Source organism: Marmota marmota, unplaced genomic scaffold (genome assembly GCF_001458135.2).
Source record: "Marmota marmota marmota unplaced genomic scaffold, marMar, whole genome shotgun sequence".
Classification (NCBI taxonomy): Eukaryota; Metazoa; Chordata; class Mammalia; order Rodentia; family Sciuridae; genus Marmota; species Marmota marmota.
The window spans coordinates 6649260-6663522 of NW_026000103.1; the positions used below are offsets into that span (position 1 = coordinate 6649260).

Sequence of the window (14263 nt, forward strand, 5' to 3'; positions counted from 1 at the left end):
TCTCTCTGGGTTCTGCTAAAAGCAGAAAAAAATGTTGTAGTGGTTTGTTTGAGAGCATTGATTTTGGGTCAGACTGCTTTGGACTTGAGTCCTCATTTTAATATCCTATCTCTGCTATGTAAGTTCTCTAAGTTTATTTTTCTATAAACTCAGAAATTCAATATCATGTCTACTACTCCATGTTGTTGTTACAATAAATTAGATGATCCATGTAAAACATTTACTTAGCACGTTGCCATTCATATAGTATGTATCCCATGAAGTTTACGATAACTGTTGCTGCCTTGGAAGAATAAGTGACCGCTGTGAATATGATGTGTACCCAGGTGTGGTGAGTCACACTAATTGTCTCTTGTGCATCAAGGCATCAAGCCTTATAGGAGCCATCATCCTCCCTGAGTGCCACACATACTTCTATCTTCACTGATTCAGTTTTTTTTAATTTTAAATTTTTTTTTTACTCATTTATTTATTTATTCCAATTTGTTACATAGCACAGTAGAATGCATTTTAACTCATAGTACATATATACAGCACAATTTTTCAGGTTCAGTGAACTTTTTAAAAATGTTTTTATTCTAATTGGTTATATATGACAGCAGAATGCATTACAATTCATATTACACATATAGAGCATGATTGTTCATATCTCTGGTTGTTTATAAAGTATATTCACACCATTCATATCTTAAAGTTTTTTTTTTTCATGACATATTGCTAGGAGCAAAGGGCTATCAAGAAATGGATAAAAATAAGAATGCTTCATTTTCTTTATTCATATGTGAGATTTTTTTTTTAAATTCAACTTTATTTTATTTGATGTGAATTTGACAAATATCTATTTTTGAAAGTTATAGGAGAGGAAAGTAAGCCTGGGAAAAAATGTGGAGGAAGGAAAGGGCTGGTGGCAGAGTTTGTTCAGGAGCTTTCTTATTTATTTTTGAATTCTAAGTTTAGTTCTTAAGTGCATATGGTGCACATGGTGCTTAGTAAGTGTCATTTGTAAGTGTGCATATGGTGCTTAGTAAATGCAGGTTAAGTCAGTGAATGAGTATTCCTCCATACTTTCCAAGTAAAGAAAACACTGCACTCTGGACTGGTGGTTAGGCTTCCAACATCGAAGACATGAATGCAGGTCCTTGATGTGACAGTGATGATGGCTTATAGTTAGTCATTTTTATGAAGTTATATATCACTCCTTAAAAACTGGAACTTCCTGACTTGTCAGCATAAGAAGGAGAATGGAACAAACTGCTTTGCCTTAGTTTCTCTCTTAAAGCAACAGGACCTAACCTGAGATTAGAAACTTCAGTGGGCCTTAGAGTCCCATGAAAGTACTTCCAAAAATATGTGTGTGCATGTGTGTGTGTGGGGGGGAGTGGGGAGGTGCACGCACGCACACACACACACACACACACACAAACTCTCTTTTGGGGAAATGAATCATTTTTTATTCTAAAATCAGATTCTTCAAGGGACCCAATAACATAAAATGCTATTGGGTTTTATAAACCATTTGCTTGAGGGAAGATCAAATATAGGCTCCTGATTCCATTACCATCCAAAATCCTTTTAAGAATCCAACTAAATTGCTCAGATTTAAATTTAAGATTTGGGAAACTAGTGAATTATTCTATCCACATGCATATTTTTAAATATGGCCTATAGGTAAACATTAAAATCTACAATGAATGAATTAGGAGGATTTAGATATAAGATGGTGAAGAGTACAAAAAGTCTTTAGGAAAAGAAAACAAATTTTGATGAGAAGGAAAGGTTGGAATTAGAACAAACCAAATGTGTCTGTGGATTGAAAAGATGACCAACCAGTACCAACTGGAGAAGTGTGGGTTAGTGACTGGACAGTACCTTCTGGAAACCTAGTCAACAACTCTACCTTTAAAAATATAATGTCCTGAGGATGGGGTTATAGCCCAGTGATAGAGCACTTGCCTAGCACATGAAAGCCACTGAGTTTGATTCTCAGAACCACATATAAATAAAATAAAGGTCTATCAATAACAAAGTATTGCCTGTTAAGAAACTTCAGGATATTATAAGATGTTAGAGTTAGAGTTAGAGTAGGGGAACTTGTAGCAATACCATATAGCAAATGGTGATAGGGATAACATATTTTCATCTTTCATATTTGGGAACCTGATTATTACTCTGAAATTGGCAGATAATAGAGACTACGTTTCATTCAGACAATTTTCAGTGATATAGTACGGGTTTATGTCAGGCTTATTTTATAGAAAATAGTATGTATTTTGAAAATGGGATATGTGAACATCCATAAAACATATTTCTCCTTGAGTAGAAACATATGGCAATTATGATTTAGTAAAAGGTGCATAATCTTAGTAATAAGAAAGAAGTAGGTTTGAATACCAAGCTTCTGATTGGCAGTTAGCTGGTATTGGAAAAAAAAAATTCTCCTAACAAAGAAAAGTTCTGTACCTGATGGCTTCACTGGTGAATTCTACCAAGTACTTAAATAATTAACAATTTCAAACTTTCCAAAACAATTGAAGAGGAGTGAATACTTCCTAACTTATTCTATGAGATCAATATTATACTAATATCTAAGCAAAAACAGGCACTACAAGAAACAAAACTCTATGCCTTGTGAGCATTGTTGCAAAAATCCTCAACAAAATACTAGAAAACTGAATTCAGAAGCACATTACAAGGATTATACCTCATTGCAAAGTGGGATCTATCCCTGAAATTCAAGGATGGTTCAACATATGAAAAAATCAACATAGTATAGCAAATTAAATTAACAGAATGGAGGTAGAAATACAATAATCTCAATTGATACAGAAAAATAATTTAACAAGACTCAATATCTTTCCTGTTAAAAACACTCAACAAGCTAGGAATAAAAGGAAACTACTACAACCATATGTGGAGAACTCACAATGAACATTATACTCAATTATGAAAGATTAAATACTTTTCCTCTAAGATTAGAAAAAAGAGCAAAGAGCTAGCTTTCTTTTGCCACTCATGTTTGAGATAGTACCAGATGAGCACCTAGACAATAAATTGATGGCATCCAAATTGTAAAGGATAAAGTAAAATTGTCTTTTCTCACAGGTGATATGATCATGTATATAGAAAACTCTAAGACTCCATCAAAATGAAGAGAAAATCTTTTAGAATTAATTAAATGACTTCAACAAAGTAGCAAAATACAAAAACATCAGTTGCATTTGTATACAATAATCATGAATAATATGAAAAGGAAAATATGAAAATTCCATTTACAACAGCATCAAAAACAATACTTAGGAACATATTTAACAAAACACATGCAAGATACATTCAATGAAAATCACAAAACCCATGGAAAGATATTAAAGAAGACAGAAGTAAATAGAAACACCTTCCATGTTCATGGATTAGAAGATTTAATATTGTTGTCAACGTTACCCAAAGTGACCTATAGATTCAGTGTAGTCCCTGTTAAAAATCCCAATGACATTTTTGCAGAAATAGAAAGCCCATAGTAAAATTCATATACAATCTCAAGGGGCCTCAGAGAACAAAACAATCTTGAAAAAGAAGAACAAACTGGAACTCATTCTTCCTGATTTCAAAACTTACTTCAGATAATGCTATAATGTTCTGTTCGTATAAAAACAGACATATACCAATGAAATATGTGGTCAAACGGTGTTTGACAATGATATCCAGACCATTCAATGAAAAAAATGAGTCTTTTCAACAAATGGTGCTGGAGAAATTGGGTATTCAAATCAAAAGAATGAAGGGCCATGTTTAACATTATCAAAACTAACTGAAAATGCATCAAAGATATAAATGTAAGGCTTAAGACTATAAAACCCTTAGAAGAAAACATCAGGCAAAATTTTTATGATATTTGATTTGGCAATTATTTCTCAGATATGACATCAAAGGCACAGGAAACCCAAGAAAAATAAATAAATTGGACTTAATGAAAAAAAAATTTAAATGTGAATCAAAAAACACTGTAATAGAGTAAAAAGACAGCCCATGGAATAAGAGAAAATATTTGCAAATTGTGCATCTGCATAGGGATGAATATCCAGGATACATAGATAATTCCTAAAATGCAACAACAAAAAATTAAAAGTAAGTTGGGCACATTGGTGCATGTCTATATAATTGTCATTATTATAATTGTCATTGAGGATTGAACTCAGGGGCACTTGACCACGGAACCACATCCCCAGCCCTATTTTGTATTTTATTTATAGACAGGGTCTCAGTGATTTGCTTAGAGCCTCACTTTTCCTGAGGTTGGCTTTGAACTCAAGATCCTCCTGTCTCAGCCTCCCAAAATGCTGGGATTATAGGCATGAGCTATCGCACCTGGCTCTGAATTGTTTTTACACTTTTCTTTCTGTTATTGATTTCAAATTCTGGTCAAAAAAAGGTACTTTGTATGAAATATTTTTAATACTATTGAGACTTAATCTGTGGCCTAACACATGGTTTATCCTAAAAAATATCTCATGCATACTTGAGAAAAATGTATATGCTACTGTTGGTGATTATGCTGCTGCTGTTAAATCTAGTTGATTTATTGTATTGCTTAAATCCTCTTTATCTTGGGGCTGGGTTTGTGGCTCAGTGACAGAGTGCTTGCCTAGCACGTGTGAGGCCCTGGGTTTGATCCTCAGCACCACATAAAAATGAAATAAAGATATTGTGTCCACCTCCAACTAAAAAATAAATATATATATATTTTTAAAAATCCTCTTTATCTTGCCTTCTGTCTGTTTATTCTGTCCATTATTGAAATATGGTATTGAAGTCTCCAACTAATATGTTAGAACTACCTACTTCTCCTTTCAGTTCTTTTGGGTTTCGCTTCATGCATTATGATGATCTATTATTAGGTGCATAAATGATTATAATGGTTATGTCTTTCTGTATTGAAATTTTTATTAATATATGATAACCTTCTTTGTCTCCTTGTAAATATTTTGAATTTAATATCTCTTTCTTCTGTATAAGTATAGCCACAACTTTGTGCTCTCTTCATTATAATTTCTATAGAATGTAAGTCTCCTTTTCACTTTCATTTTATGTATGGTTTTAGATCTAAAATCAATCTTTCATATACAACGTATGGTTGAATCATGTGTTATTATTCATTATGCCAATTTATATCTTGATTGCAGAGTTTAATCTATTTACATTTAAAATGGCTTCTGATAAGAAGAAACTTCTATAATCTTGCTATATGTATTTATATGCTTTATAACCTTCCCTTTCATTTCCTTTAGTATCTTCTTTTGAATTTAGTTGACTTTAAAAAAAATCAAATGTTTAAGCTATTTCTTCATTTCCTTTTGTGTATATTTTATAAGAGTTTTCTTTTTGGTTACCATGGAGATTACATTTAACATCCAAACGTTATACTCCAATTTGAATTTATATCAGCTTGACTACATAATAAGAGAAGAACAATTGTCCACTAGCAGCTTTATCTCATCCATTTTACTTGCTGATGTCATAAAATTACATTTTCATGTATTATCTACCCCAAAATATAACTTAATAGTTATTTTAGGTAAACCAATTTCTTAAATTGTGTAGTAAGCAAAATGTGGAGTTACAAACCAGAGTAACAAAAACACTACCTCTTGTACTAATAATTTTAGAAATGTATTGATCTCAAATCATATAAAAAAACCCCAAAATAGAGTTATATACAAACATTTAAAATGATACTATATTTTACAATTATGTGGGTCTTTACTGCTATTGAGATCACATTTCTTCATATGGCTGTGAGTTATTGTCTTGTGTCCTTCCATTTTACCTTGAAGGAGAGCCTTGAACATTTCTTGCAAGGCATGTGTGATGGTAAAAGATTTTCCTTCAACTTTTGGAATATCTTAATTTCTTGCTCACTTTTGAAAGGCAGTTTTGCTGGATAGAAGATTCATGGTTGATAATATTTTTTTTTTTAGGACTTTGACTATATTGTCCCATTTCCTCTAGCATTCAAAATTTCTGATGAGAAACCCATTGGTAATCTTAATGAGGATTCCTTAAATGTGACAAGTCACTGATTTCCTTTTGCTTTCAAGATTTTCTATCAAAATACTGATTATAATCTATTTTGGTGTGGATCTATTTGAGTTTATCTTGTGATTTGTTGAGCTTCTGACTTGTTTCTATTTCACCTTTTATTAAATTTGAGACCTTTTCAGTCACTATTTCGTGAAATATTTTCTTCTGGAGCTCTCATAATGCATATTTTATTCTACTTGATGGTGTCCTATTGGTCCCTTAGACTCTGTTCACTTTTCCTCAATATTTTTTCTTTCTCTGTCTCAGAAAGAACATTTCTACTATCCTATCTTCAAGTTTGATTATTCTTTCCTCTGCCTGCTCCAATGTGCCTTTTAATCCCTCCAATAATTTTTTTTGTTGTTGTTTTGGAGACAGTGTCTTGCTAAGTAGTTGCCTAAAGCCTCATTAAATTGTTGAGGTTGGCGTTGAACTTTCGATTCTCTTGCCTCAGCCCCCTGAGTCACTGGGATTACAGGATTGCATCACCAGGCCTGTAATTTTTTACTTTTATTTCTTATACTTTTCAACTTTAATATTTTATTTCAGTTTCTCTTTATTAATATTTTCATTTTGTTGATATATTCTTTTCTTGATTTATTTCACATCTTCTTTTAGTTCTAGATTATTTTAATCTATTATATCGATTATTTTTAATCTATTATATCTATCTGCCCTCATATCTTTTTCAGGGATAATTTATGATTTTATTTGTTTATTTTTCTTCTTCTTTTGAATGAACCATACTTTGCTATTTGTTTGTATGACTGTGACTTTTTTGTTACAAACTGGACATTTGAATATAATAAATGTGGTAACTCTGCAAGTAAGTTATATATTGTTGATTTTTAAAATTGTTAAGGTACAAGTGCAAATCGGCACATTCTGTTTTATTTTGTCATAGCTAATTTTTTTTCTCACTATGATTGGTTGAAATAGTGAACACATGCTTAGTAAATATCCATTTCTATGGAATAAACGATGAAAGGACATAAAAATCAGTTTTCATCCCCAACAACAAATATGAAATTCATAAGGGACCATAGGGAATGCTAGGAGGGAATACTGAATCAGCATTTTATCTCTTTGACTCTGCTATTTCCCTCTGTTGATGGTTTTCTTACACTTTTAGAGATTTTTCTACTTTTGGGTTCTATTCTACCATGAAGATATGTTTTCAAAAATGTTGTCATAAATCATAACATTATACCACAAGGGGTCAGGGATTAGTTGAGCAACGTCAGGAGTAATTTGGAAGCCTAGTCCCTCAAAGACTTGGTGATATTGATAGTAATAATAGGAAAGCAAAGAAGTGCAAGAGAATATTTAGTTGTAAATATTGCCTTGATTAGGCTCTCTCCTCCTCTGGAGATGGCCCACATTCTCCTCTGAGTGTGTATTCCTTGCCTTGCCCCAAAAGATGTCTATCTTTTGAGATATTCTACATTCCCTCTTGAATGCGAATCTGCTTTCCTAAATAAATCTGTCTCTGAAAAATAAAACATGACCTTGCCTAGATACAGCTCTGCCATTTACCAGCTGCAGGTCACTGACCTAGTCATTTAAGTTTTCTAAGCTTCAGTGTCTCATGTGTGAAGTAGATTACCATTTCCACTTATTTCATATAGTTCTCTAATAACGTTTCATTGTTTAATATGTTTTGCTGTCTTGTTTTGTCCACTAAGTCAAAAATGTCTAAAACTTCTTCAGTCTAAACCATGTCAAACTAGTAAAAAGACTGATTGTTTTTTGTATTGTTGCTAGTGTTTATAGATAAAACTAAAGAAGAAGGTACATAACTACTCTTGGTGTGTCCCCCCCCATTGTTTTGCATAACTTTAGGGTCACCATATTCTTTGATTCAAGCCACATTTAGCCCAAATCCCTCAGACTGTAACTATTAAAATTTTCCATCTATTGTTCCTGCAGTTAGCCAATTATACACCATCGCATACATAATTGTCTGTCAATGCAGTGGTTCTGCTAAATTCCATAATGTTGGCATAATATTGACAGTGTTTCTGATTCTGGATGGAATAAGAGCAGCACAAAAACTTTTTATGGAAAGTGTCTTTGTTTGATTGCAGATACTACCACTAATTAGGAAGAATGTAAGGGGAAAACCCCCCACCAAACCCCCAAATAATATTAGAAATGTTTAAATATATGTAAGTCACTATCTTTGTTGAAGATAATAGAGATCTATTCTGTTTAAGATCAGGTTTGCCCTAATGCAATGTTGTACACTGTTGCAGAAGATGGGTAGGTATTACAACCCATAACAGAGCTCTTTCTTAAGGCCTGAAGGATGTTGACAGTGGAAGGATTTTTAGGGTGACTAATGCTCTCTATGAATAAAATAGATACTTAAGTTCTCCTCTGTAGGTTGGAAGTCTTAACCAAAAACCCCTCTTAGGAAAATCAAGTTTTTCTGAAGGTCCACATGGAAATCTAGTTCTTAAAGGCAGATCTAAGATTCAAATTTGACTAAAATATATTGCCATCCTTCTATCTGGTGAACCTTTTATTTGAAGCTCTCAGATCCCTCATGTCATTGAGTCATTGCTGATTTTAACCTTGAATCAGATGGTTGTATTAAGGTGCCAATTTACTTTGCAACTTGAGGCATATTACCAATTTCCCTCATTTCTCACTCTTTGTGTACCTATTTGAAAAATCACACATTATTTAGCTGACCCAGTCTCACTAGGACCTGATCAGCTCATCAGTGCTTGAAACCCTCTTCACCAGAACAGCCATATTAGGTCTTTGCCATGCTGAGCCTTGTCCGGTCTGACTCTCCAGGGAGCTGACACCAAGAGACGAGAAGCATTTGTAAAGTAGAATGGGAATTACCAATGAAGAAACTTGGTTTATTTTTCCTTTTTTAAATAATTCGAATACCCCTCTTAGCTATGCAAAGGAGGGGGGTCAGTCTAGGCTCCCAGCCCTGTTGTTATTTCAGTGGAGAGGAAAACATGGATACTTTACCTACCGCTCTACCGGTTTTAGCAGAAATGCTGGAAGTCTGTCGATCAACTGGAGGATCTTTTCTTGCCTTAGCTTGTCTTGGAGCTGGTACAAGGGCTGATAGTCTTAACCCTGTTTAATTTATGTAGCTTTAGAAAGAAAGGTTGTCAGGGCCCACATGATGAAGAAAGACGAAGAAAAGCAAATGAGACTGGGGACATGTCCAAACCTCCTCCAGCAGCACTGTCACCCTGCTCATCAGGTAAGAAAAAAAAAAAAAACAGATTAAAGCAAGGTCTTTGTTTCCAAATTCCAGGCTTGCAAAGGATGTGTTATGATACGCATTTCAAAATATGGTTACATCTTGAAAGCATTTTTGTTAGAAAGGCATATTATCTTTAACAATGAAGCAAGGAAAAAAGCTTGGTTCTTTAACAGTAGACTCTTAAAATACCTTAGCAGATCTGACTTTATATATATCTTTTTACATTAGCATTCAAAAATCCTTGGCAGGAACAATAGGAATGGTTCAAAGTTCAATTCATAATCATAAGCAGACGTCTCCCTCACCACCCCCCCCACCCTGATTTAGTTCTCTATGTGGAGGGGGTGGAGCAAAGAAAAAGGGGGTCACATTTAAACATCCCCCTTTCCCCAGGATGAGCTCTAATTTCATAATAGGATAGTTTGATTCAGAGTTAACTACTTTGGTTTTGGTTCAAAATGATAATCGTAGAAAATATAAAATAACGTTTTAAAAGCTCAGACTGTGAAAGAAAGGAATCGTGCAGCTTAGTAAAAGCATATGTTGCTAGTGGGACCTCACAACCACATTCACATCATGCTCTTGCCAAATCACGTTATGTTTCTAAAGCTCCTTATTTAAATTTCCCAAGTGAGGCTTGTACGGCATGTTGTGTTTTTGCTATACAGTATTGAAGGAGGTCTTTAGAAATCTTTTCCCTTAAGAACCAACTTTTTCTTTTCTAAATAAAAGTCCAAATTAAGCCTAGTTTTCATTTATAGGGCTCAGGACTCCAGGCCACCGACAACAACAGAAAAAAACATCTGCTCTTGGCACTATTTGGGGTTGTGATATTGGCCCACGAAGCTATAGAGCAGCAGAGCCTGCAGTGGAAGCTCCTGCCAACATGGGCAGCCGCTATGCAGGAGTTAGGTTTGATCTGGTCAGCATTTGCAGGACCCTAAAACGCCATCTAATCAAGTCTCAGTCTCAAAGAAAGACTTTGTTAAAATCACCCCAGGCCTGTGTATTCTTTTCTTTTAAAAGATTAAAATACAAAGTCACTGCCTTTCAGTTCTTTATAAAACCTGGAGTCAGGAATTCATACTGAAATTGAATGTCACCAGTTTATGTATGTGTTTGCTCTCACGTTTGAAGACTGTTTCCACTGTAGCCTTCTGTTCTGTTTAGAAAGCCTGATTCTTTTTTTTTCTATTTTTTTTTTTTTTTTTTGCTTTTTTTCAGGCTCTGTTTAATCATTGTTTATGATTTCGGTAGTTGTCTCCTGGCACCTCTGAGTTCTTTACGACTTAATTATCATATCTATCACTACAATGAACACAACTATGACTCCCCCTCCAAGTCTTTGATACTGTTTGCCCATCCAAATTTAAAAGCAAACCACATGGAATTGTGTGCTTGCATTAGGCTTGGAGCTATTATGACTTAGAGATCTTTCTGAGTCACTTTCGGAAATAAAGAGTACAACTAGAGAGAGAAATGATCCCTGTCCGCGCTCCCTAATGGCTGTAAACTTATGCTCTCCAGTTTTGACTGCCAATAGCCATAGGGGTCTTCCCAGTCTAAATATCTATCTCCAGAAATGAAATCGTAACTCAACATTTTATTTAGAAAACAAAAGGATTTATTGAGAGTAACAGAATCCATCTTATGAATGACACAAACTATGGCTTATTTAAATATAACCCTACCGATGCATTATAAATCTGATACTATGGGGTCCATTACCCCCACACCTGCCTTATGCCATACTGCCCATGAACTAGGATTTTAAAAGAGGCAAAACCCAAACTCTTCTGCCAAGAGAAGGGGAAAGCTTATTTCTTTCTCATCCAGATCACTCCTCTCCTTTGTTTTTTTAGGATCTGTTGATCTCTTAAGTGCTTTACCTGGCTTTTGTTTTCTGCTTACGTCTCTTAGGCTTTCACATTTTGTTTAAATTTCACTTAAAATAGAAAAAATATTTTCCCAACAAGCAGTATAATGTTGTGGTTATGAGCTCAGACTTTCTACAGCCAAATGCCAGCGCTGAGACTTTGGGCAATGTACTTAACTTTTCTGCTTATGTCTCAGTTTCTTAATCTATAAAATGGGGATAGAAATCATCCCTAACAACAAGGGTTGTTAAAATAATTTAATGGGTTATTGTATTCCGAGCACTTACAATTGCACCTGGCCTTAGGAGGCCCTCTATTTTAATAACAGCCATTACTATTCAACTGTATTGCTCTTCGGAATGTCTGGCTTCTTTTTCTATCCACACAGCCTGAAGTTATTTGTCTCTCTCGTTTGCAAGTGCTCTGTGTTCTGCCTTTTTGTTCTGGCCAAAGGAGAGCCTGTGCCATGTTATAGCAATGAAAGGAGATGTGTACTTGGTTCCTTTTGTTGGAAAGGGCAGTGTCCAGATTTTAGTTCAAGTCAAACTCCTTCTCCCTAATGAGGCAAGGCACGGAGGCTGTTTCTTCCTGTAAGTTTCTAAGAAACATTTTCTGAGCTATTATAGTCTTGTCTTCTTCCTCTGAGGTAGGTCATACTTAAATAAGACAATTTGTATATGTACAAAATCTGTTTTTTTTCCAAATATTCAATTCAACTAGTGGACCTTCTAGGCAGGATAACATGGAGCTGCAATCAGTATATAATCTGAGCCAATGTTGCTAACATGCTGGTAGTGTCAAACGTTTCAAAACTGACGTTTCCACTGGTAAGATACCCAATAATCTTTGGTTTTGCTATGCCTGAAAAACTCGTTCATCTATAATGGAAGAGAAATAGATTCATCTGAAGGAAACACTAATCAGAAAATATGGGTTAATTTTCTTCACAAAATAATATAAACATTTTATCTGGTATTCTATGATCTTTAGTGGCTTACAAATTCACTTCCCTGTGTCATATCACAATAGAGATACATTTTTTGTGCTAAAGCCTGAAAGAACAGGCTCTGAAATCAGATTTCTTAGGTATGAATCCTGGCTCGCCTGTTGATCAGCATTGGATGTTTATACAGATGTCTTAATCTCTTTAACTCTGTTTTCTCATCTGTAAAATGAAGATGATAATAGTTATCTCTTTCAAAGAGTTGTGAGGGTTAAATGAAATACCATATGGAGTTGTGCTTGAAATATAGGTGCACTGAAGAAGGAATAGCTCTTACTAAACATGTACAACATTGTTCCTCATTGTCTTTAATCATTTAATTTGCTCTTTAGACTTGAAACTAGTGGCCTGTGCTCTTTCCATTACATACAATAGTGAATATTTAAATGTGGTAAATAATGGAAAAAAGAGGAAAAGATGCGAACTGACTTTCCTCCTTACCTCTGTTTCTTTTCTTACCAGATATCAGAATGTAAACAAAATTCTGGTATGAGGCCTTTTTAGTATCAGCAATTGAGAAATTTTCTATAAATATATAGTCGTCCCTTGATATCTTCAGGAATCTGGTTCCAGCAACACCCTATGGACACCAAACTCTGTGGATACTCATGTCCCTTATATAAACTGGCATAACATTCACATATAACCTACACATTCTCCCTTGTAGTTTAAATAATCTCTAGATTATTAATAAAAGCCAATCCAGTGTAAATGCTATGCCAATATTTCTTATAGTCTTGTTTAGAAAATAATTACAAGAAAAAGATCTATACATGTTTCATACAAATGCAATTTTTTGAAATATTTTTGGTTCATTATTGATTGGTTGAATCTGAAGACATGGAACTAACTGATATGGAGGAACTGACTGTATGTTTTAAATATCTCTTTTCTGGCATGCTTAAAGAACTCTGAATTCTTTTTTAAAGGAATATATAACAATGAATCCCATCATTATGTGTAATTATAATGCACTAAGTATATGGGGAGAAAAGAATATACTAGACCCTGGGTGAACTTTCAGTTTTACAATTTATCTGAATTTGTAAAGTCCTGTTTTTGTGATTTTGAGTGTAAGCAAGACCACAGCATACATTAAATTCACCAAACATTTAGGAAGAATTCTAAATTCCTGAGAGTACTATGTGTACTGAGTTACAACTGCAGTCTATATTCAGAAGCAGGCAACTTTCAGCTCCCTGTTACACAGAGTTTAAGATAATATAAGAAAAGACAGCTTGGCAGGACCACAATTCCAGTACACAACTTGGCATATTGGAAAGGTAAACATATTATTGTCAACTACTCTGAGATGACAGGGCGAAACCACCACTTTTTATAATTATGTTAGGACAATGGGTGTATACTGAAGCTGTGCTGGGTAAACATGGGCAAATGGTTCCCCTATTCATTTGTATGTTTGGTATCTATATTTTGTAACAAATGATCCCCAAATCTAGTACCGCATTAGCATATTTATAATTTTGTGGGTTAGCAATTCAGGAATGGCATAGTTGGTCACTTAACTCAATAGTGACTGGATCTTACCTGGGATGGTTGAAATGGTCAGAGATTCTGGGATAACTTGACCAGGCCAATATGTCCTGGACCTTGGTTCTGGTTGTCAGCTGGGTTCCCTGGTTAGTTATTCTTCATGTGCCATTTGCAGTGGCTAGAATAGTGTAGCTATAAAGATCAAGCCCAAGAACAGCTAAGAAACATTAGGAAGGCCCAGGGGTCTTTGCAAAAAGAAGTCCAGGCCTATACTCAGCAGGAAATAGCTAGCACAATGTTTCTCAAAGTTTATAGAACATGTCATTGTGATCTTGAAGTGAACTTGATATTGACTATTATTAAATCACATGTTTGAAAAAAATTTTTTTACTTTCAATCTTTTTGATGGCTCATAAGAAAGCAGAAAAAAAATCTCCTTTGCTACTAGTATGTCCTCAACATGAATGTGTAACCCATGACAACATCTCTCCTTAGCTAGGAGGACAGAGCTCAAGCCAGAGACTTCATGGCAGCACCATTTAGCAATTACCAAACATCATGGTTTTGTTTTCTTTTTTT

The 14263-nt window shown here is 34.5% G+C and overlaps 1 long non-coding RNA gene across 1 annotated transcript in view; it reads left to right on the forward strand.

The window, feature by feature from the left end:
* Positions 1-8987: 8987 nt before the first annotated feature.
* Positions 8988-14263, forward strand: part of LOC125610833 — a 107054-nt gene continuing 101778 nt past the window's right edge. Inside the window, exon 1 of the long non-coding RNA XR_007340892.1 lies at positions 8988-9307. This is a non-coding gene — a long non-coding RNA (uncharacterized LOC125610833). The remainder of the gene's footprint in view (positions 9308-14263) is intronic.